Source organism: Stigmatopora argus, chromosome 11 (assembly GCF_051989625.1).
Source record: "Stigmatopora argus isolate UIUO_Sarg chromosome 11, RoL_Sarg_1.0, whole genome shotgun sequence".
NCBI classification, from domain to species: domain Eukaryota; kingdom Metazoa; phylum Chordata; class Actinopteri; order Syngnathiformes; family Syngnathidae; genus Stigmatopora; species Stigmatopora argus.
In genome coordinates this window covers 3,138,909-3,162,036 of record NC_135397.1, presented here as the reverse complement: position 1 = coordinate 3,162,036, position 23,128 = coordinate 3,138,909, and the positions used below count along the sequence as shown (strand labels likewise).

Genomic DNA, 23,128 nt, shown 5'->3' with positions numbered 1-23,128 from the left:
AGGCAGGGAGAGGGAGGGAGGCTGAGGGGGGAGGGTGGATGAGGATGTGGGTGTGTTTGTGTGGGAAAAAAGGAAAAGTGTCCATGTGATCTGACTTCATCCACCCACGATGACTCCTCGTAAAGCATGAAAAAATGGCGGACAGTGCACCAGGCAAGAGAGGTATACCAACTTGTCCGCTATGACTTCTTGTTTTGCAGACTTTTTAATGCACATTTTCCAGTCCACCTGTTTCAGTGATTCACTGATTTCCTCCTACTTCTGTAGAGCAATCCATCGAATTTCGCGGAAAATGTAGACCAGACATGGCCGCTATGATCGAAAACACAAGTACAATTACAGTACGGCAGTAGTAATCAAAGTACCACATAAATAAGGATGGCCATGATCTTTCAGTGGTGGTAAAAGTACTCACACTCTTCTAGAAAATAAAGATGACGGAGATTTATGTTTAAAAAAAAACCTGTACAAAGTAGTTTTGATTTCATTTCTTCAGTTTAAATACCCTCAATGCAGATTTTGATTTGAAATTAAAAGTGTTATTGTGCTGCATCTCCTGCAGATTTGATGCCACTGTCAACTGAGAGAAAAGTGTGTCTATGCATCCACTCCACTTCAAGCAGCAACCTGTATGGTGAGTTTGTCTTTATCCAATACAGTGGCTTTATTTATTATTATTTTTCAAGAATATCTCAGGAAAACTTGGAATAGAAGTGGGGGGAGGGAAATTATTTACAGCTGTCCCTACCCTGTTTGTTTTTCCTTTCTTGAAAGGATCACCTGACACGATGCTCAGTATGTTCGGCAAACAAAAACAATTCACTCGAGGAAATTATAAATAATCAACAATTAAAGTCGTCGTTAATGACATTACTTCCTCGTTATAAACATCAAGTGAACTCAGTTGACTCTTACGATGTTTAAAGCAGCCTTCAATATGAAACGATTAAAAAACGATTATGTCTCTGCCAGATAACTAAGCATGAATAATTTAAATCGCTAGGGTGTAATTGGTGAACATAGTGAACAAGCATCATTTCTAGTGTATTATTCTAATCCAATTAATTCGACTTTTGTTCAGTTTAGGGTTTCTGCAGTGGTGTAAAAAAAAAAAAACAGAACATGAGACCTGTTTAAGAAAATGAGGTTATCGCTTAGGCATGTAAACTGAGGGCAATTTCGATTCCAATCCTGCCCCGTTCACCTTTTGACGGACACTCTCAAGGTCTTTTCCGCTTTGCCGGTCAGTCTCTTTGGAGTCTTTTTTTTTTTCCACCCCCTCTTTTTTTATATTCAAAAGCATAGTAAATGAATGCAAGTCGGAGAACTTTCTGAGCACCATGATCCCCGCCAGCCTGCACAGAATTAATCACACACACAAACACACCCAATCACACATCGGGAGGGATTTGGGGGAGTGAGAAATCGAAGGATTGAGTCACTGACTGACAATTTCAGGGAACAGAGCGCAGTCTGGCGGGTGGGTGGAGCAGATACAATGACATATGGCTTGATGTAATGAAAAGCAGAGCTCGCTCCCCTCCAGAGCGACGTGACCCCTCAAACCTCAGATACATTGACTCCCCCCCCTTCCTGGCAGCGTTCCCACCCAAAGTGCATATGAGCTTGACACCCAAGTCCACACGCAGATGTAGAACATTCACCCACCCGTAGACGCCTGCACATTCTTGCTGACTATTTGAAGTTTGCGACGAGGTCGTTCCATCTCGGAGGCATCGACCAGGTGTCAAGCGTTATTAGTCGACGTCTATTTCTCCCAGATTAGCACAGAAATCAGATATCGACGTCTTAGACCGCCCTTTGCCTTGTGACAAAACTACCGCTGGAAATAACCTCCAAATAAAGACACGGAAAAAAGTTAAAGGCCTGTTCAATCATCCATCAATTATCCATGCTGTTGATGTAGGCCAGGGTCATTCCACCTAGGTTACTCCCTGGACAGATAAGATCTATTTGTGCAGTAAATGAGCTTTTGTGCTCACGGCTGAAAACAAAAAAAAAAGGAATCCATCTTTGCCGTCATGAGAAGATTGGTCTTAACATGTCCTTATAGTGGACTCCAAGTGTTTTATTTTGGCTTTTTATTCTTCAGTTACTCAACTACAGTGGTACCTCGTCATACAACGTGCTCGTCATACAACGTGCTCGTGTTACGACGAAAATTTAGATCGAACAATTCGCCCGCGATACAATTAAAATTTCGAGATGCGACGAAGCCAGGTGGCCATGACATGAGAGGCTGTTTATCATTGTAGCGCACTGTCTTTTTTGCCGTATCTCTTTCGTGTATAACTACTATATCTACGAGGACTGAACGATTTATTCAGACCAGTTTCGACCAGGAAACGCACAACGCGCATGCGCGGGCAAAAAGAGGGATTTCTGGGTAATGAAGTATACTCGTGCACACAACACCAATAGCCAATGGCGCCCTTTCTCAGATTAAAACTTCATTACCCATAATCAATACGTGGGTAAGCTCAGCTATTGCATTTCCTGTTATTCTTTCTAAGGAAAGAAGGTCCCGCGATCGTTCTTTAAAGACCATTTCTCGTTGGCAAGTGGTAGTGCGTTATCCTATTGTGAGGACATTTGTGTGCATCATTTTCGGAATATTTTGAAGGCAATACAACAGCAAACAGTCCATCGATAGCGAACGTGAGGGTGGAGGCGTGGCAAACCACTAACCCAGAAAAAGAAGGTAACAAAAGACAAAAATAGAATTAAGTTTTGTGTAAAGTTACATTAAACATATGTTTGAGTGTTTGCCGAATTAGAAGAAATAAAACATTTTTTTCCAATCCAATATCCTGTTTTTGGTGTTTTTTCATAGGGTTGAAACAAATTAATTTGTTTTCAATTCATTTCAATGGGAAACGTTTGCTCCAGTTACGAAAAGCTCGACATACGATCTCACTCTCGGAACGGATTACGATCGTATGTCGCGGTACCACTGTAATTGAATTATGGCTTGTTTTTTAATCATCTTTCTTCATGAAAAAGGATCCCCTATTAAGTGTGTGGTTCCTAAACCTGCTTATATGTGTTCTTATACTTGTTTCTGTTAGAGATTGTTTTTTGTGTGTGTTTTTTTCCCTGTGTGAGCTGTCCCTGTGATTGCCCATTGAGTTCACCTGGTGTATCGCTTGCTTGCTTCCTCTTTTGTGACTCGTTATTCTGATTGGCTCCTCAACCCATGCCTGTTTATTTGCTGAGTGGTTTTCAGTCGGTTAGGATCATCTGCTCCTGTCACGTCCATGTGCTTTCACAATGAGGTAAGCTTGAAGAAGACATCAAATGACTCTAGCTTTACAGTTAATAATGGCTGCAAAATAGCCGCTGAAGTTCTTGAGTGCAAAATAGGCCCCAAAAAGCTTCATCGTTGCGATGATTCATTTGCAGCAAAACAGAGCCCCTTTGTCTAAAATTGCCATCGGCTGTGTTGTCGTGGCAACCAAGGCTAACACACTCATTTGCAGCCAAGTGGGGTTGCTATGAGGGCACAATTGAAAAGACAAGATCAGATCTTTTGTTCTCGGGTGAAAAATCTTATCAAGAAGTTGCCTTGGATGACTTTGCGGGCAATTTGAGTTCAGTAGTAGAGATGCAAAGGTTGGTAAGTGACAAATGTGGGTTGCATACATAAGAGACATTGATCTCATTTCCAAACTATTGATGACATCTGCCAGTTGAACCGTTATGTACGCACTGTAATGAGGTATAAATTCCACAAGAGTCTAAATGGTTTTCTGTCTTTGTGTGCCCTACATCTGACCAGCGACCAGTTTATGCTGTAAGATGACTTCCGTCCAAAATCAGCTGGGATTGACTTCTGCTCATCGCAACTCTGACGAGGATCAGTCGTGTTGAAGATGAATTTCACAAGATAGTGGTAAGTTACTAAAAGTTAACAAGATCGTAACTGATAATCACCAAACATCAGCAATGCAAACCTGCTGTTTTGTTTTTCAATTTCATGGTGCTTCTCGCTCAATGGAAATTAATGAATTCTGAGTCTGAAGAAAATACATTAACACATATAAATTAAGTGCCGCACATTGGATGCTCTTAAATATGTTCTGAGTTTTAATTTGATATACTGAAATCAAGTCGTTTTTTTTTTTCTTTCATCTAATTTGATGAACTTCAAACTTGTTCGACATTTCGAGCAATTTTCTCCCTCATAACAGCTGCCTCGTAACATCTGGACAAGATCACGCTGAGCTCATTTCACCTCCGAGTATGACTCACTAGACATTTAGCTATTCAGAGGATGAAACCGATGTAAACACACACAGCTGGGTGCAGATATAAAAAAAAAAAGCAAGTAAACGCCACAGCGTGTGGACCGGATGTCACTACCGCGTCGCCATTCCTTCTTTCCTCTCTAGGAGTATTCAAATGGTAAATATCATAAAGCCAACTGAAACCCTTGCTGAAAAAGTTAGATATAAACCCAGAAAAGTTGCATCAGTGACTTTTTGGGGGGTTTAAACCAACGCTATTTTGACAATTGAAGCTATTTGTGCATGGCATTCTATAAATATGCAGTGACATAGTGTGGGTTGTGTGGCAACTTTCAACCTGAAGCAATTTACATTGTTACAGTTGGAACGGTGCCTTTTGGAGGTTGAGCTACACATGCATATAATCACACACGGGCACTTTCCAATGGTGTGGAAAGGGACAAGCTTTGTTTATATAGGGAAGGGAGTTGGGTTGGGCGCAGTCTCAGCTGTGCTTGTTTGGATGGCCTCCATGCTGTGGAGATCCAGCTGTGTGTATGTGGTTTTGTGTGGGTGTGTGTGGGTCACTGTAATTATGTTGTACATGTCTGGCCACCATATATACATATATGTTCTCACACCCTGGATTTTCTTACGCTCCGTTTTGCAACGGTGTCAGCGTTTATGCTAAAAGCTGACATTAGCAGCGAAGGTTTAATTTGCTCGCGATAAAAGAAGCCATTCATCATAAAAATTCATTAAGTGGGGGAGGTGATGATTGGCTTGTGATAAAATTTCATCGCACATAAAATGAGTAATTATAATTTAAAATGTTCATGGTACAAACTAGAGCGGGAAGGTTTTGCCAGTGTTCTGGTCAGGGTCTGCGATTATTACGTTTTTTTTTGTGTGGTTTTTTTTTTAACTGTAATGGCGCACATTGTCAGACACACACATTATGAAATCCTGCTTGGCCACATCCCACATCTAAAGTCAACAAATGCGTGTTTGGGGTAATGTTTCAGAAGGGTGACATTAATAGAAAGCAGCTGTTGGAAGTGGCTTAGCGGCTAGAATTGCAGCTGAAAATATGGCAGCAAAGCAATGGATATATGAGATAATATTCACCATGAAGTCATACGGCAAACATACGCATTGTGTGGAATGTCATTAATAGTCAAGCCAACGAGATATGAACACCTAAACAAAAACAGATTGCAGACTTTCATAAGGCAAATCCACACATTCATGAGCATTTTGGCTGGTAAACCATAAAAAAAATAAGTTTTTGAACAGAGCAGGTAGGTTGCAATAACAAAGATAACAAGAGTTTTGTCTCCTTTTTTATGGCATAAATATCATCCATATTATTATTACCTCGCTTGTGCCCTGAAAGAAAGCATAAAAGTTTTATGCAGATCCAATCTACAAACCACATAACTTTTTATCATTTGCCTTGTCTCTATTAAAAGGCAGTATTTGAAGGTTGATAAGGTATAGGGCATTCCAAAATCAAATTCTAACGTTAAAATGCTTTCTCTTTTCCACCTACAACTGTGGCAATCTATGCATGTTATTCCTTTAATCTAATTACGTGAACCATATTACTTTTTATAGTTTGACCTATCCTAAATTGCAATGCCAATATAACACAATAACTCAATGGTGCACAAATGTATCTACAGTGATTCAGTCACTATTTTCAATGTATACGTATTTTTTTTTCTTGAAGAATTAATTACATTTAACATTTTTAGTTGACAAAGTCCAGTTTTGCGGGCTTTCTCAAACACCAAGATGCGAGACTTGCCCAAAAACGACATGCAGTGCTGCAAATTGTCCTATTTTCGAACCTGCCAGTCATTGGCCCTTCCACAATTGCCTATATTCGAATTGTCCAATCATATTTCTAATCTAATCTAACCAAAGTCTTCAAAATTTCCAGCCATTTTCTGCTCAGTTGCTATATCAAAAATGGAAGCATTTTTTTTACTTGATTAAATTCTTCTCTAGCCGCCCAATAGAAAAATCAATGGCTGACACATCACTTCAAATTCAAGGCACCCTCCCCCTGTTGCACTTCAATTTAATGCATTGCCGCCGTTCCATACGTCTAAGAAGAACCCTCGGTGGCAAAACTCCCACAACAATTCCCGCTGATTGCGAGATAGCTGTTTACGTACGCGATCACTTTGATGAGGGTCACGGGGCCACCTCGATGCACGCCAATGGCGGCGTCCGCCTGTCATCTTCCCGCGCTCCCCCAGCCCGTCTGTGACGGCGGCTGCCTTTTCTCAGTGCAAGCCACGTAAACTTGTCAGATGAGATTGGAGGCCTCCAGATTGGGAAGTGTTTGGCGGAGGGGAAATGAGATGGCTTCACTCCCGCGGATGCGTCCCCTGAATGGCATTACATGCATACGTGATTGAAAGCAGTTCATTCAATGTATTTTATCAAGCTAGAAAATGGCTATCGCAGTTTATGTTTGACTGCAGAACGAAGCAGAATGCATCCGTGTTTTGCAACGGAAGAAAAGAGACAGACTGCTATGTGTTATCACCTCCCTCCCACACATTCTCCTGCGAGTAGAACAGACTGCTCTGCTTCTTTCAAACCAACCGAACACTTCAAGCAGTTGCACAATGGAGGCCGTCACTCTGACGATAATGCTACGCGAACAAATGCACCAGCCACACTGTTTTTGTATGCTTTTTTCCAAAGATTGGAGGATGTAGCTCTAATGTGAGAGCTGTTGAATGAATTCAGATGATGATAAGCATATAAGTAAGGCACACATAGGGAAGAAAAAAAACAATTGAGCTCACGTTCACAATTATGGACACTTTGGAGCAAGGCTAGAAAAACATGCTTTTTTAGAAATGGAAAAATAGGTCAGGCCATTTATTATAGATGATCATTTACAATAGTAGCATTTGAAGGATATTTAACTGTTGAGCCATGTGTTGTACTGGAGCATATTCTCACAGTGGTATACTCTAGATATCAGAGGTTGTTTTATCTGATACCATAAAACTGCTGTCTGTAAAAGGCTTAAAAGTATTTTTTATTGTAAGAAATGGGTTCAGGAGTTAAATTCAGGTCCCCTCTGTCCTACTCATCTGTTGATGTTGTTGCGTTTACACAGCCTGATAATACATTCATTTCCTGAGTGTTCTGCAGTCACAGAACCGCACCCGTCGTTTGCGGACATCCTCTCTAAAGCTCATTTCACCCGGTCTAGGTCAAAGGTAGCAGTCACACAAGGACATTATGTTATTCAAATAAACATCCAAGCATAGGAAAAGCTCAGATTTCGTCTCCCTTGTGCACATTCTCACCAACATGTTTCCATCCCCAACAGTTCACGTCGAGGACCCATCCGTCCTCCAGCATACCTAAATTCCACTGCTCGCTAGTGCCATCTAGTGCGATGCCTCATTCTTTTCTCAGTCTTTCGACCGCTCATTTGATCCAGCTGAGGCATGCGCCTATATCCGGAAACATCAAGAAAATAACGAGTTGTCTGAAGGAAGTGTCATTCTGCTGGCAGGTAGCTCTGGGCTGCTGATATTCTGTGAATCACATTTGGACAAATCATATTCTTTCCAGTGATGACTTGTCAAATATGTACGGCTGCTGGAATTTGTTAGGGAAGAGTAGAATTACAGATACAGGTTTTTTTTTAGTTCAAACATGTTACTTACTCCTCACCAGACATTTAATAGAGTACCCCCTCCAGTAAGATTACCGTATTTGTCGCTGTATAAGTCGCACCCGAGTATAAGACGCACTAGCCAAGGAATGCATATTGAAAGAGAAGAAAAATAGATTGTGTTGGATTAAAAGTTGTATTTTTGGAGTGCATGTTTTGAATTGATTAGAAACCAAGAACAAAATTAGATGTTAAAGTAATTGTAAACATGGGGATCAGACAAAATAAGTACTTGTTAATGTATCATACTAAGTTTTTGGATAATGTTAGCCCAAAAAATGCAACTTACCAAGCTGTTGGCGGTCAGAGTTGTACTTGAGTATGAGTTGCAGGCCTAGCCAAACTGTGAAAAAAGCGTCTGTTATCGTTTGGGAAATTCGGTAACTTATTATTTGTACTTGATGGTCATAGATGTGTATTCCATTTGGAATGAAGGTGCGGAATTTAAGGAAGTCCTTGGGGTGCCGCCACATGGAGTATGCAGTCTTGATCAAGTGAGTAATAAGATGAAGAGTCAATGATACGGATGGATGGCAGGTGGCGGGGAGTTCTACATTGGCTGATAGCTCTGCTTCCCTTTTGTGCTGAGGTGAAGAAAGGGCACATTCAGGCGCAAGGGGGAGGAGGATTGGAAGAAGTCAACGGTGGGGGTGATAAAGTCTCGAAAATATTGACAATCAAGATTTTGAATTGAGGAATTTGATGGTGCCAATGGGGTGGTAAAGACGTTTACGGTTGTCCTTGTGGTTTTTCTCTATTGCTTTTCAAGTCAAAATTGGAGGTATGGGATGGGTATAGGTATAGTGCACCTTTTGAGTCACATTTTTGGGAAAATAAACCATTTGTAAAGAAGGTAGCACTCTTTACAATAACAGCACGGAAACATTTAGTTGAGTGCCATTTTCTCTTTCAGTGGAATTTGGGCGCTACCTTGAAAGTTGGCATCTGATAATCATAATGCAGAAGTCAAAACATGAAATACCATACTGAATTGAAAAAAATATTGATGTATGTTAATATATGGGTACTGGAAGTTGGAGGAAGTGTTTTTGTAGAGGGAAAGTTTTTCCATCAGAATTTTGACAGGTTAAGGATTTGTCTTCATGGCAACTTTGCCATGTTAAATCTGATCTGAAATTCCCTTCTGAATGAATTTAAATACAAACACCTTCTCAGAGTGCCGGGGATCGTCCTAAGGTAGCGATGGAAAATAGCGACATGATCACAAAAATTGCCTGCAACATTTGAAGCATCCTTGTTAGGTTGTGCTGATGGAACAGATGGAAGAAAAATGAGACGGCAGCTCCTCTGCGCTTTACGCGCCCGACATTGGCTTTAACTGAGATATAAACTACATGACCTTGAGATGTGTAAATTCAATTTAGGAGAACTGCAAACTAAACTGCGAGGCGGCCGTTCTTACCACTATCGTATTATTCTGCCTGATGTGTATATAGGCAAAGGAAATAATTAAACATCAAATACATGAATTAGTTTGCTATCAGCTATATTCAGAAGTGCAGCAGTTCTGCACATTCTTATGTTAGGTTTCATTGTCGGATTATTTTAAATGGGGAATTTGCGGGAGAACAGTTTTGATGAAATAAAAGCTGTAATATCATGAGAACACTAAACTGCGTCTATTATTACAATTTTACAAAATAATGAGATTAAAGTCATTATATTGCTTAATTTTATGACTCCCCCAAAAGTTGTTTATTGGATTGGATTGGATAACTTTATTCATCCCGTATTTGGGAAATTTCGTTGTCACAGTAGCAAGAGGGTGAGGATGCAGAAATAGGAAAGGCAAGTTAATAAATAAATACATGAATAAATATATAAATAAGCGTGTTGCTGAAATATATATATATATTTATATATATGTATATGTGTGTATATATATATATATATATATATATATATATATACATACATATATACATATGTATGTATATATATATATGTATGTGTGTGTGTGTGTGTGTGTGTGTGTACGTGTACATAGATGTACATGCATGCATACGGTAGGTCTTAACACTCAGCCATTTGTTTTGTTAAAGAGCCTGACAGCTGATGTCATCAATTTTTGTCGACGTAAAGTCTGTTTGAACGCAAAACCGCTTTTGTCTTTGGTCTAAACGCAGCATGCGCTTAATTACGAAGTTCTCCCGCCTCCAAGTGTTCTTCACTGACAACTTGGTGTAAGGTAGGAGGCCACCAAAATGAGCGCGCTGCAACTCTCATCGTTCCAGATCTTTTGGGAACACTTGCAATGTTGACAGTCACTTGTCAGATGCAATGGCGTCAACGCCGACACATAAGCAATGGCGAACGGCGACGAAAGGCCTCACATGTGCGCAGCGCGCCACCTCAAGGCGGATTATCTAATAGCTCCTGGCACAGATGGCGTAGGACAAATGAGCTGCCTCTTGTCAAGATGCCAGTCGCCGCTTTGCCACTTTTTGGCAAAGTCGCAAGTGTGCACCTCTACTTCTGCTCCTGCGCGCACAGCCTGGCTTGCTTGTAAATAAATCAAAGTTTCTCCCTGGCGGCGGTGGCTACGCTCCTCTGTATTCCGAGGCGTTCTCCTCTTGCAGTTCCTGTGCGGTTCTCGCGGTGGCTTTTGGCGCCGACGCCGCCAACTGACACATTTATATTGGATCCAAATGTTAATCAGTCTCCCTTTATTGGATCTCTCCATCTACTGGGCTCGCCGTGGTGAAGGTAGAGTGGCGTTACAAAATAAAGTCCAGCTGGATGAGGACAGGTGTGTTCACACTCCTCCTTCAGGCACAATGCAATTTGCTGGCATAGTTTCCGAAACTAGAAAACTGTCAAGGTGTGTCCGTGCTCGGCTAATCATTAATTAGCAGTGGGGAAACTTGGTTAAAAGTTGTAACTGACCCAAAAAAAAGATTGTACTTTTCTCTGGTGATGCTGTCAAAATAAGAAACTTGCCATATTGTCGGATTTGAACATGAACGTGGGATATTACGCCAATTTTAGAGTATAAAATCAAACAAAAAGCACTTTTGGGGAAGTTCCAAGCTCCCTGACAGGAGAAAAAAGCACATTTCTGGATGAAGTGGGAACATTTGATGGGATGTGCACATTGCATGTTAACAATTAGACATGAAACCTTAGTTTTTCCCCCCACAATGTTGCAGTTTACAGTCTACATTACTGAAAACATAGCCATGAATCAAAGCTTTTGCAGAATGACATCCTCTGTTTGTGACTAAATGAAGAAGCACTGTACAGACAAAATGGGATTCATTACCTGCATGCCCCAGATTGTTATCCATTATGATCCTGCTGCCAAAATTGTACTAATGCTTGTTGCAGATCTCGGGTCATTTCCCGCTGCACTGCCATTAGAGAGACAAAAATAGCCCATCTCTTTATTTTAAACAATTATGCCTCATCAGCTGGGGTATGACCAGAAGGCTTTGACAGGTTTCCTCAGGAGAACCCAAAGAACTTTTCCTAACATTGGTGCAACTGCAATAGCCGGCCATTGAACTTTGCCCCCCAAAAAAGCTCCTTATTTCATCACCGCCGTCACGCATTGGCGACGACCTTCAAGCAAAAAGTTGCACAAACGCAATCTCTTGCATTATAGAGCCAGCAGTCAGATTGTTTGCGGAGCCACGGGTATGAATCTCCTTGGGGTCCCTCCCAAATGTAATTACCCAAAGAACAAAAGGTGTAGCTGGGTATTCGAGGCAGTGTGTCTTGTTAAGAAAACACACTTCATTATAAAAAGAAGAGTGTCACATTTTAATTGCCATTAGGCTTTTGCTTTGACTCATGAGCTGCTCCTTGCTTTCCTTCCGCGTATTTTTCTAATCCATCAGTCTGATGCAATTACATTCATCCCGATGAACTTTTCATACCGACGTGAATAATTTTCGGGCAATATCTTCACCATTACACCTGGAGTTTACTAACTTAATGTGAATTCTCCTGTTTGCAGATTTCTGACACCGTTGGGGAAACCGTGAATGGACGTAGAAACACCAAAAAAGGTGAGTTATTGACAAGGTGGGCTTCGTAGAAATCCTTGAACCTGCACTTTTGGGACTTGAGAATGCCATTGAAATGTGTGAAAAAGATAAAGAACACTTTATATTTGAAAATACTCGGCGCTAGTGATGTAGCACGGAGTCAGACAGCAAAGAGGTGTCAACCTCTCCTGTGATGCTTAGCTTTTGAAAGACAGCATGCTTTTAGAAAAAAAAATGGCTCATGAAATAGATGAAAAAAGGAGGAATTTAATCATACAGCTATTAGGATTTGAGTACAGCAATTTTCATGTAATGGAATAGATAATACACAATGTACTGCCATATACATAACGTGAATAGGCGCTTATAGAAAGAACAATTTTAGTGTCATTTTGAGAGTGCGTATTATATGTGAAAAATTGGGGGACATGATTAAAAAAAGAACTATCTGTGCTATACTATATTCGCTTTGAAGTAACATATTTGACAAGCATAAATCTGTAAGTGACTGTGTATCTGGAAAAGCCACATGCAGTATAATGTGATATTATGTTTAAGATATTGTAAGAAAATCTTCAGTCAAAACAGCTACCAAATCCCAACTGGAATTGGCCTGTATTTGCTTCATTTATCCGGCCAATTACCCGCATTTTGAATCAATTGCCTAAATAATTTTGAGCTTGGAAATAGACCCATGTCTTTAAAATGGCAGCTGCCGCCTCTTAAATTACCAGGGCAGTTTTCACTCACAACTTGATTGTATTTTGATTGGGGGTGTAAAAAAATGGTAAGATCGTAAAAACAATTTCTCCTTGTCTCTATATTCCTCACTAGTGACCACTGTTCCCTCTAAGCTGCGCGCGTGCGCAATTGCGCACTACTCTCGTCTTCTCTGCGCAGCAGAAATCCTATGGCGCGCAGTAAAAAAAAAAAAAACAGATTTTTTTTTTTTTTTTTTTTTTTTTTTTTTTTTTTTTTTTTTTTTTTTTTTTACCCCTTTGTTCATGATGGAGCCGTTTAAGCGGCAGCCAGTGGCAGTAGCTCTGTCCACTTATGTTTTTCGTGTTTTACAGCATGTTTTACATGAAAAATTAGAGGGAACATTGACATGCACCTGCTTGTGGCAGGTGTGATACTGGTGTGCCCATAGCGAGCATAGCGAGCAATGATGATGTCGTGACCGGATGATTCGCCTAAAGACGTTTCGCCGACGGACGTTTGACAGACGGACAGGTCTCCGAATGAACGTTCATTCAAACAGCGTTTAATGATTAAATACAAATACTAGTATTTGTATTTAATCATTAAACGCTGTTTTTGACCGAATTTGAGAGCATTTTGAGCCGTTTGGCGAATGGACGTATATAGACGTTTTTTTGCCTCCATCGCGATATCATCACGACATTTTACCAAGGAATTCACTTCCCTGGGCTCGGTTCTAATGTCCAAAGAGCTCCAGTATTTGTATTTAATCATTAAATGCTGTTTTAGGATGGATTTGACCCGATTGCTGTCATTTTACGGCTCGGTTCTGCTACATCTGCCCGCCCAAGAGTGCTTATTCCCGGGCTGCCATTGATGGTAGACTAACATTGATTTTTACTATAATTTGGACAACACCGGCGGCGGGCCGGATTAAAAATCCTAACGGGCCGTATATGGCCCGCGGGCCGAGGTTGAAAAACTTGTACACACACGATCCGGGGGCGGGGCGAGCGCGCGAATCCCGTTTCGGCGAAACCTCAGTTTGGCCGAATGAACGTTCGGCGGAACGTCCATTCGGCGACCTGCCCGTCTGTCAAACGTCCGTCGGCGAAACGTCTTTAGGCGAGTCATCCAAGTACCGATGATGTCGCTCACACTGGTACTCAGTGCGCTCAGGGAGGTTGACTTTCTGCTCAGACCAACGAAAAATTAGAGGGAACATTGCTAGTGACCCAATTTAGATGATATGTCTCCATTAATGTATCCACTCATCCAAAGCTGCCCACCAGGGTGAAAAAGATTTTAATCCAACTTTAACCATTCCGAGAAACTTTCTAGGTCAAAGGATACTTTTTAGGATCGGGTTTTCAAAATTAATCAGTAAAATAATAAGGGGAACACACCATTAAAAGTTCTTTCCACCAATTTTAATGAATGAGACAATGATGTGGAAAGTCATCTTTCAGCTCCTTTGAAATAAGTCGGCGTTTTAATATTTTGACGTTTAAGACGATTTTTGTCACAAACTTTTTATTCTGTCTACTGAAAGGAATACTTTCACCTGGCTTCTAGAAGCATGTTATCGGAAATATTCCGAAATGAGCTCTTTTCATGACAGCGCATGTTTTTTTGATGATGTGTCAGTGGGGGGCAACAGATTTCTCATCAACATTTAAACAGCCTGGTGCAGACCCCCCCTCCCCCATTTTGCAAACAAACTCGCTATCCAAAAATGTATCGCCCGGATCACTGTATAATTAGTACATGCTTTGCACCTTTTGTGGCTATTATGAATTTGGAATTTTACTTCATCCCGATTAAATGAGCCTGTGATGCTCAGTTTGAACTTGAAATCTTTAGTTAGATCTGTCAGTTTTTAAATTTGAATAAATTACGGCGGAACTGCTAGAGGATCGTTGGGATCACAGCCTTAAAGTCATTACATAGAATATCCATACTGTAGATGCAAATGATGTAAACGTTAAGTTGGAAAATCTGCACAACGTAGGCTTGCTTGTAAAGTCGATATGACTTATTTCAATGTTGCATTTCAACTCGTCGCACCATTAAGACAACAAGTGTCAAGTACTGTTTTCCACTGCCGGAATCTCGATCTTCGATTACGCCCCGTGTCAAAGTGGCGGCCCGGGGGCCAAATCTGGCCCGCCGCATCATTTTGTGTGGCCCGGAAAAGTAAATCATGAGTGCCGACTTTCTGTTTTAGGATCAAATTAAAATGAAGAGTATAGATGTATATTAAATTTCCTGATTTTCCCCCTTTTAAATCAATAATTGTAATTTTTTAATCCATTTTTTCTGTGTTTTTAGTTCAAAAATCATTTTGTAAAATCTAAAAATATATTAAAAAAATATATACATTGTTTTGGATCTAGAAAAAAATGAATATTCAGGGCTTTTAATCCAGTTCTTTTAATCCATTTATAAAAAAATCTAAATATTATATCTAAAATGGTCCGGCCCACGTGAAATCAAGTTGACGTTAAAGCAGCCCGCGAACCAACCCGAGTTTGACACCCCTGGATTACCCCATCGGTTTCAACTCTGCAGAGGCAAACCATTGCAGAAATTATTTTTCTTGTACAAATTGAATAGTTATGGATCGGCTTGAGTCTAGATAATTGGTTTTTGAATACTCTTTGATCAGATGCCGTCTTTTAATTGTGGGAATTGATGGCGCCTTAACAAAAATGTTGTATTATGGATTCAGTACTGTATGTGTTGGCTTGACTAGCCATGAGGTTGCACACCCCAAAATCCAGGCAGTGAGGCGATCCTTCCATGGTTGAAGCAGTTCTGGAGGTTTTCTTGACAAAGTGAATAAATATCCTAACACGACATGGCAGTCTACATTTTTCATCACACCATTCGGCTTAGCAGACTTTTGCCAAGAATTGAAAAAGAGGCCCTAATGGTCATTTTTCTTTTGGTGGCTGGATAATTAAACTACATGAAATCATCCAGTGTCACATTTTTTGTTGGGTTATTTCATGCTGAAGGCTGGTGAAACATTTTTTCCGCATTGATATAAAATGCACTCGCACACAAGACTGAGTAACACTACTAGTTACACAGCAATGATATAGCTATATTGTAAAAGATAAAAAATGCGGCAGCCATTTTATTTGAACCAGACAACATACAGCCTACAACGGCAGTTACGGCTTTATTAGGCTCTTCCACACTGGTCATCTGAGCTGGCATTTTTATAGTTCTGGCCCCGGTCCACTGTCCTACGCCTGAGATAACAATGGCGGATGTGGTGTTAAAAGTCAAGACTGTTTATCTATTTGCTGGGAAACAAAGCTATTTGTGTGTGTTTTTTTCTCGTTCTATAATCCTCCAGTAACTCACTAATTGAACTGAACTTTGCAAAGTTGACATGATACATTTTGAGAGCGTATTTTTGGATAATGAGGAGAGATCAGAGAAAATTACAGAGTCTCCATTCATTTCAAGGAAAATGTTATAAACTGGGTGGCGCGGTGGGCCAAGTGGGAAGCAAGTCTGCCTCACAGTCCCCCTAACCCTGTCAACAGGAGTTTGGGATAGGTTCCAGCACCCCCCGAGAACAAGGCGGTACAGAAAATAAAATAATCTTCAACTACAATTGGGTGATATGGCCTAAAATGAGTGTCACATTATTAATTGAACCCCTTAATAGCTATATTCAAATAGCCACATTAAAATGAATGAATAAATGAATGAAATTGCCAGTCTTTCCAGTTAAAACTGATTTGACGTCTATCGCCAGCAATGACAGCAAATTCAACTTTCACATTATAAGCCTATCTTTGCTGACGTATTGTACGAGGTCATGTATTGATCCATTCAATTTTTAATTACCTTTATACTGCTTCTTCATATAGATACCACTTATGTCCAATTCATAGTTGATGATACCCTGCTGTATCCACTCATTTTGATGTTTCTCTTCTCTAAATTTCACGTGATCTTCGACTTCTGCGAGACATCACTTCTTTCTTCTCTCTCTGAATGCGTCTTGCAAGGTCCTTCCAGCGACTTGTTCTCCTTGAATAATTTAAAAAATAACTTTTCCGAACTGAACTTCTTCACCGTCATGGAAGAAAGGATTAGCGAAAAGGATCAGAGAAGCATACCTTGACATAACACCCATAAATACGCCCTGCTATCTTAAATTATTCCATACAGGCAATTATATCCATTTTTCGCCGCTTCCCACATCAGCGAGTGAAAAAAAGCATGTCAGTACACCACTTATATTATGCACTTTCTGATGACACTCTCTTTTGACGTTATTTCCTCCGGAGAAAAGACAGATGTTAAGGGAGAAACCCCTGCTAAATTCTTTCCCCATCATTCACAGCCATAACGGTTGTACGTGAACAATTAGTGATCTCATGCTTGATGAAATATAACCAACCTCATTGGATGTCACAGTCATTATCGGTGAAGAACACGGTTAAATGGAAGAATTCAGGTCATGACTTCACTATCTGGACTTTGATTCATGTCACCCTGCTGTCTCGGGATTTAAACTGTGGACCGACTTCAATCGGGTTAATGAATACATCATCCTGCCGCTGATGGAGATGGCCTTTCTATATATATATTTATATATATATATATATATTGCATTGTTGTACCCATTGATTTCCCCCCCACTTATCCTACCAATATGCTCCTTTTTTAATGAGCTTGCTTGTCTGGGTCCACTGAGGGAATTAAAATCACACATACGCTCCAATTCACCGTGGTGCGCCAGTGGGATGTCGCTCTCGTTGTTAAGACCGATAGATGGATTGATATTGTATAGCTGGATGGAAAAATAATAAAACTGGCTTGAATGACAAGGGTGGAACGCCAAGGTGTTCCTTTTTTTTATTCGAAAGTCTTAAAATGTAAGTTATAACCACGGCTAGTGGTAAAACAAAAGCAGAGAAGAAATATGCACGGAACATCGTACTTTGGGTCAGAGGAGTTTTATCAGAAGTTTTTGATTATTTCGTCTCGTTGAAGATGCTGCGACTTTTGGGAGGGCGTGTGCCGGGGAAAAGCCACAAAAAGATGAATAAAGGTAAAATATGATGTTATCTTTGATGCACAGTGAACTGATTGGTGGTGGTTTTGTTTGTTAATATTCGGGAAGAAAAGTTAGGATGAATGGGAATTAAAAAGGTGGTATGCAGGCTCCCTCTTGTGGTACTCAAAATAATCACTGCAGAGTAGAATTCTGTTGTATTTAACTTTGGAAAATGAAATGTACTGTTTAACAAGGAGCCAGTTGGATATTTTTTTTCATATTTCACCGAATGAGAATCTATTGGATGTCTAAGAAAAAGAACATTTAAAAAAAAAATCAGGCCTGAAAAAAGAATGATCAATATAGCTAGTTAGCTACGAATATAGATGCTTCTATTCAACATACGGTACATCATTACTGCATTGTTACTTATACGCAGATGTGCTACCAGCAGGTAGAGACCGGTTCAGTGAAAAAAAAACGGGATAAGGGTCTCCTTGCAATGCGCAAAAAGACGGCACGACATCTTCTTTCAAGCGCCACAGTTGAACACAGAAATCTATGAACACAGAATTTATGAAAAGAAAGATTATATGAGCATCTTTCGTCGTAACAAAATGTTTGTTGTCTACTGATTTTCATGGTAGTTATGAGTAGTTGAACATCATAAACAACGTTGTTTATACATCTTTGGTCATGAATGAAATAGCAGGCGGGAAAATGACTTTACTAGCTTCAACAATAGCTGTGAAGAGTGCTCCATGTCATGCAAGTGCAATTTTTCAAAACTATTGCACTGTAAAATAGTTCCAAACAACTCATCAGATGACGAGAATTTGCTCACATACGGCATTTTATGTTCAGGAATGGATTTTATGTGTGTATTATTGTGTATTTCTTTCCTTCTACTACATTCAAGTGGCACTTCCCTTTGTTTGTAAGTCTTTTACCGTATCTTCAGGACTATAAGTCACCCTTTTTTCATATTTTGGTTGGGCCTACCACTAATACTCAAGTTTTTTTTATAGTTATCTGAAAAACTGTCACCCCAACAGATGCCCATTTAGCCTGTTGTTGTCCATTTTACTATTGTTACTTTAACCTATGTTTGTTCTTGGTTTCTGATGAAATAAGAAAAAATGGCCTCCCAAAATTAAGACTTATACTCCAAAAAAAAAACTATATAAAATGATCTACATTTTTCCCGAGAAAGCATTTAACTAAATTATTTAGGTTTAAATTTGATTGAACTTTCTTAAATGACGCATTTTAGCGAAAAGATGTTCACTCTTACAACGTTACCTCCAAAAATAAATGAATTTGAGTTTAATTTATTTAATGAAAGGCCAGTACACGTGGCTTGTACTTGAATGATGCACTGATATCCGTCTATTCAATCATTTTATTCAGGCCCAATTTTGATGTTTTAATGCACTGGTTTTTGAAAGCTCATTATGTTATTGAACAAAGTACACCTTGCCCGACCATCTGCCACTGGCACCTTTTTTGTCAAGCTCATCCAGACATAAAACCTGTTAGCTGTTTTGGAAATAAGTAGCTTTTTTTCCACCGACTTCTACAGACTGCAGCCTGTTTACCTCCAGGTAGAGAGAGGTGGAAAGGTCAACTCCCATCCGGAGATAGTGCCTTTTTTTTCCCCCGTAGCGTGGATGCACGTGGTTTTCAGGCATTGTGCCAGGTTGAGACAACTAGCCATGACCTTCAACGGGCTACAGGATACAATGTAGGAAAAGCAGTTTCCACTTGATTGCAACAATAGCTTGTTGTGCTGATGCCAAAACAGTCTACACTCACCGTAGTGAATTATATAACGGCTTGGTCTCTTCGGAGAAGACGTTCTACTAAAGTTTTCATCCAGAAGAGAGCCTGGCTCACTAACTCTGTCCTCCCAAAGGTGTTTGACAGGTTGCAAAGCTGTAAAGTCTTTGGACTGAGCATGATCTATTGGTTTGTCTTGTGTTTTGCTGGATTTTCCACGGAATACAATTGTCCAAAATACCTGAGGATGAATAATTTCAGATGAGAAATGATGGAAAAAAATGATTTTTTACCAACTGCCCACTCATTATAATGGGATTTTACAAATATAAGTACTTTTTAGTTTCTCTGATAGCGCTATTGAATTTTGACAAATTTTGAGATTGCGATTTTATCATTTACATAATAATTGGTGTGAAAGACAATCCGTTTCTTGTTTTTTCTTTTTTTTTGCAGGCTCACATTTGTCAACAATATATTGATGAGATAAGAGATGAGATAAATTATTTAAAAAGCACTACTTTTGTTTAAATCTAATTCCTAAACCTACTTCAACATATTTCCTTCATATCGAGCTACAACAAGATTGGTGTATGTTTACAGTATCTTTTTGACTTTTAACTTAGACATCATATACTACTGTGCATTATTAAGATACATAATTTGTCAAATTGTTCATACAATATACCTTTCTGCAGGATTCGGGAGCAACCAAGTGGTCTGAACCAAGAATGTAAACCACAAAAGGTATGTTGGCCACTTTTGATCATACTATAATCCTTATTACGTTACTGTCAGAATATTGTAATAAGCTGGGGACATTTTTTATCTATCTTTCCTGTATTGTCAGTCGTGTCAACGCACGCGTGCTTGGATAACTTCATGTTTAACGGGCGTCGCGCAGGCCTCATTAAAGTCGTGTTATTTCTCCTATCTTGGCACGCAATGTATGTGTGTGTGTGTGTGTGTGAGGCAACGGTCATTACCGATCCTTAGATGAGAACACTTAATGGCTTCATTAAAGCAACCACGGCCTGGTTCATATGACGTGAATTCATTTGGATTCTTTACAACATGCATCGTTCAGAAAGGATAACTGGCGAAAGATTGACATTGTGGCGAGATGGTATTCTTATGTGAAACAAAAAGTGCTCTCTTTTAAAGTGACAGTGTTTTATTTGTTCCACCACCATTCCTTGCAAAGAGATCTGCTGGAAATCATTGTAGAACAACTCAGACATTGGTTCTTTTTGTTGATTAAGCACGCCCATGTGAACATCATATTTTATTCATATGATCTGAAAAGTGTGCCAGAGAGAAGGAACTGCTTTCACAAAGACGAATGCAGAAAATTCTTATATCCTTTCAAAATAGAAATTTATCCTTATGACAGTCACTGTTTTTGTTGTTCTGATTAAAAGTGACAAATCCGAGTTCGCCGTATGAGGTTAGCTTTAATCCGGAATTGCAATCAGGTTGAATAATCTTTGTTAAAATTAAAACCAAATTGTATACTGTCATTTTGAAAAATTGACTTAATTTCAGTATAAGAATAAAACATGCTACATACAGATGATTGGATTCCAGGAAAGAGGTCACAAATATCGTCAGAATATTTTAAATAGTTATATGGTCAGGAGATGAAACTATAATATGAAAAAGTGAAAAAGGACAATAATATGAGGGAAATATCTCCTAATACAAAAAGAGTCCATTTTGAGAAAAGCTTAGTAATGATATGACAAGTTGAAAAATGATCAAAACAACATTTTAATGATCCAAAAAGAAACATATGTGAGCAAAAAAAATAAATATCTCATAGGCATTTGAAAAACAGTAACGCTACAAGCCATAAATCATAAAAGATAACGTCATAAGACGAAGAAAGCGTTACGAGAACATTAAAATGAAGAAAGCCGAGCCTTTGATGAAAATGAATGTATTAGTCCTAAAGGAAATGTTTAAAAAAAGTGGTGACTTCCACCCTGAAAGTGATGAAAATCCAAGTCGCTATGATTGTCATCAAATCTTTGAAATGGCGCTCCCCCCGGAAAGCAAGTGCATTCACGGCTTCCATATTTCCAATATGCTGTCACATCAGAAATTTTCAGAGAATCGAGTGAACTCTCTCCCACGTGGTTTTCGTTGCCTCCCAATCAAGACACTTTTTTTTCCACGCGAGTCCAAGTCAGGCCGCCGCGGTTACGCCGCATGCGGATGAGTCTGCAAATAGCCTGCTGGCGTCACAATCAAACTAGCACGCCGGCGAAATAAATACATTTCTAATGGGCTTGACAGCTCTTGCTTTTTCTCACACCTCTGATAAAACACCAGCTCGGAGTGTGTAAAGCCTTTGTGTGCGCTTTTCACCGAGACGCATCTCGCAAGAGCCGCCGTGAGCTTTGTCGTGACAGACGAGCATTCCGCGTCAACATCTCGCGTCGTTTCTTCCTACCGCCGCCACCCCCCCCATTTTTTTATGGAGTTATATTTCATCGTTTCCGAGACTGTCAGACTCTTCCCAATTAGCAGACTTCAGACAAGGTGTTGCCGAACTCCGGAAATACAATTTTCCGATAATGAAAGGCATTGTTTGCGCTTGATTATGGATGGCGTTAGGCTTCAAAAGGGGGAGCTTAGTACGGTGATGTGTTCCAGGTTTATTGAACTCCTTCAGAAGTCTGCTGCCTGATAGGATGCGTTGACTATAAATCACAAAGGATTGGGTAAGACAGGAACCTTTTTGACAGAGAGAGAGAGCTATAAACAATTCATATTTTTAAACGGTTTTCCTTGAGATCCATACCTACATTAGAAATACCGTATTTTCACGACTATAAGGCGCACATAAAAGTCTTAAATTTTCTCCAAAATAGACAGGGCGCCTTATAATCCAGTGTGCTTTATATATAGACCAGTACTAAAATCTCTTATCACGCTAAAATAAAATAAATCAGTCGATAGGGTACACCATCTACAGCTCTCACAACTACGGCAAGCAGCCCCCGACTCTACTATTTTCCCGTAGAAAAAGTACTGCGCAGTGACTGGGATATATAGTTCTTTTGTCAATACACCCAGTATGACCGCGAGTACACTAATTATATATATGCCAATATATATATATATGTCATGCCTGGCTGCGTCTATAAAAATGGTGCGTCCTTTGTATGTTTAAAATACAGAAATAACACTCGTTACTGACACCGCAGCTAAAAATACTGTATAGTCGTGAAAATACGGTACATGAAAACATGTGCATTCTATTTGTCATCACACCACCTTTATAGTACAAAAAGTCCAAACTCATTCTGGAATAAGCATCTCGTAAAAGGTCCATCTTAGAATGAAGAAAGTACGATAAATATTCCTCCTCCCTCCCCAAATCTGATGTTTTCAGGGAGATGAATTCAAAAGGGTGAATCCGAATGACGGCCTCGGTGAAATTCGTTTTCATCAAAGCCCGATTGATTAATTTTGTCTTTTGAAATCGCCCGAGCCGAACAAGAAAGCCTACAGCTTTTATGCTGATGCAGTCGATAAATGGCCTTCTGCATTATTGTTCTCACTTCTTAAAGCCTGCTCTTTTCCTCCCGTCTGTCTTTTCCGTCGGGTCTGGAGAATGACGTGTCCGTTTAGAGAATGCCGGCTG

The 23,128-nt window shown here is 39.8% G+C and overlaps 1 protein-coding gene across 1 annotated transcript in view; it reads left to right on the top strand.

The window, feature by feature from the left end:
• Window positions 1–3,192: 3,192 nt before the first annotated feature.
• LOC144084728 (VPS10 domain-containing receptor SorCS1-like) overlaps window positions 3,193–23,128 on the top strand; it is an 82,260-nt gene continuing 62,324 nt past the window's right edge. Inside the window, exons 1-4 of the mRNA XM_077613434.1 lie at window positions 3,193–3,296; window positions 3,800–3,913; window positions 11,939–11,990; window positions 20,175–20,223. The gene's annotated coding sequence lies outside the window, so the exon portion shown is untranslated. The remainder of the gene's footprint in view (window positions 3,297–3,799; window positions 3,914–11,938; window positions 11,991–20,174; window positions 20,224–23,128) is intronic.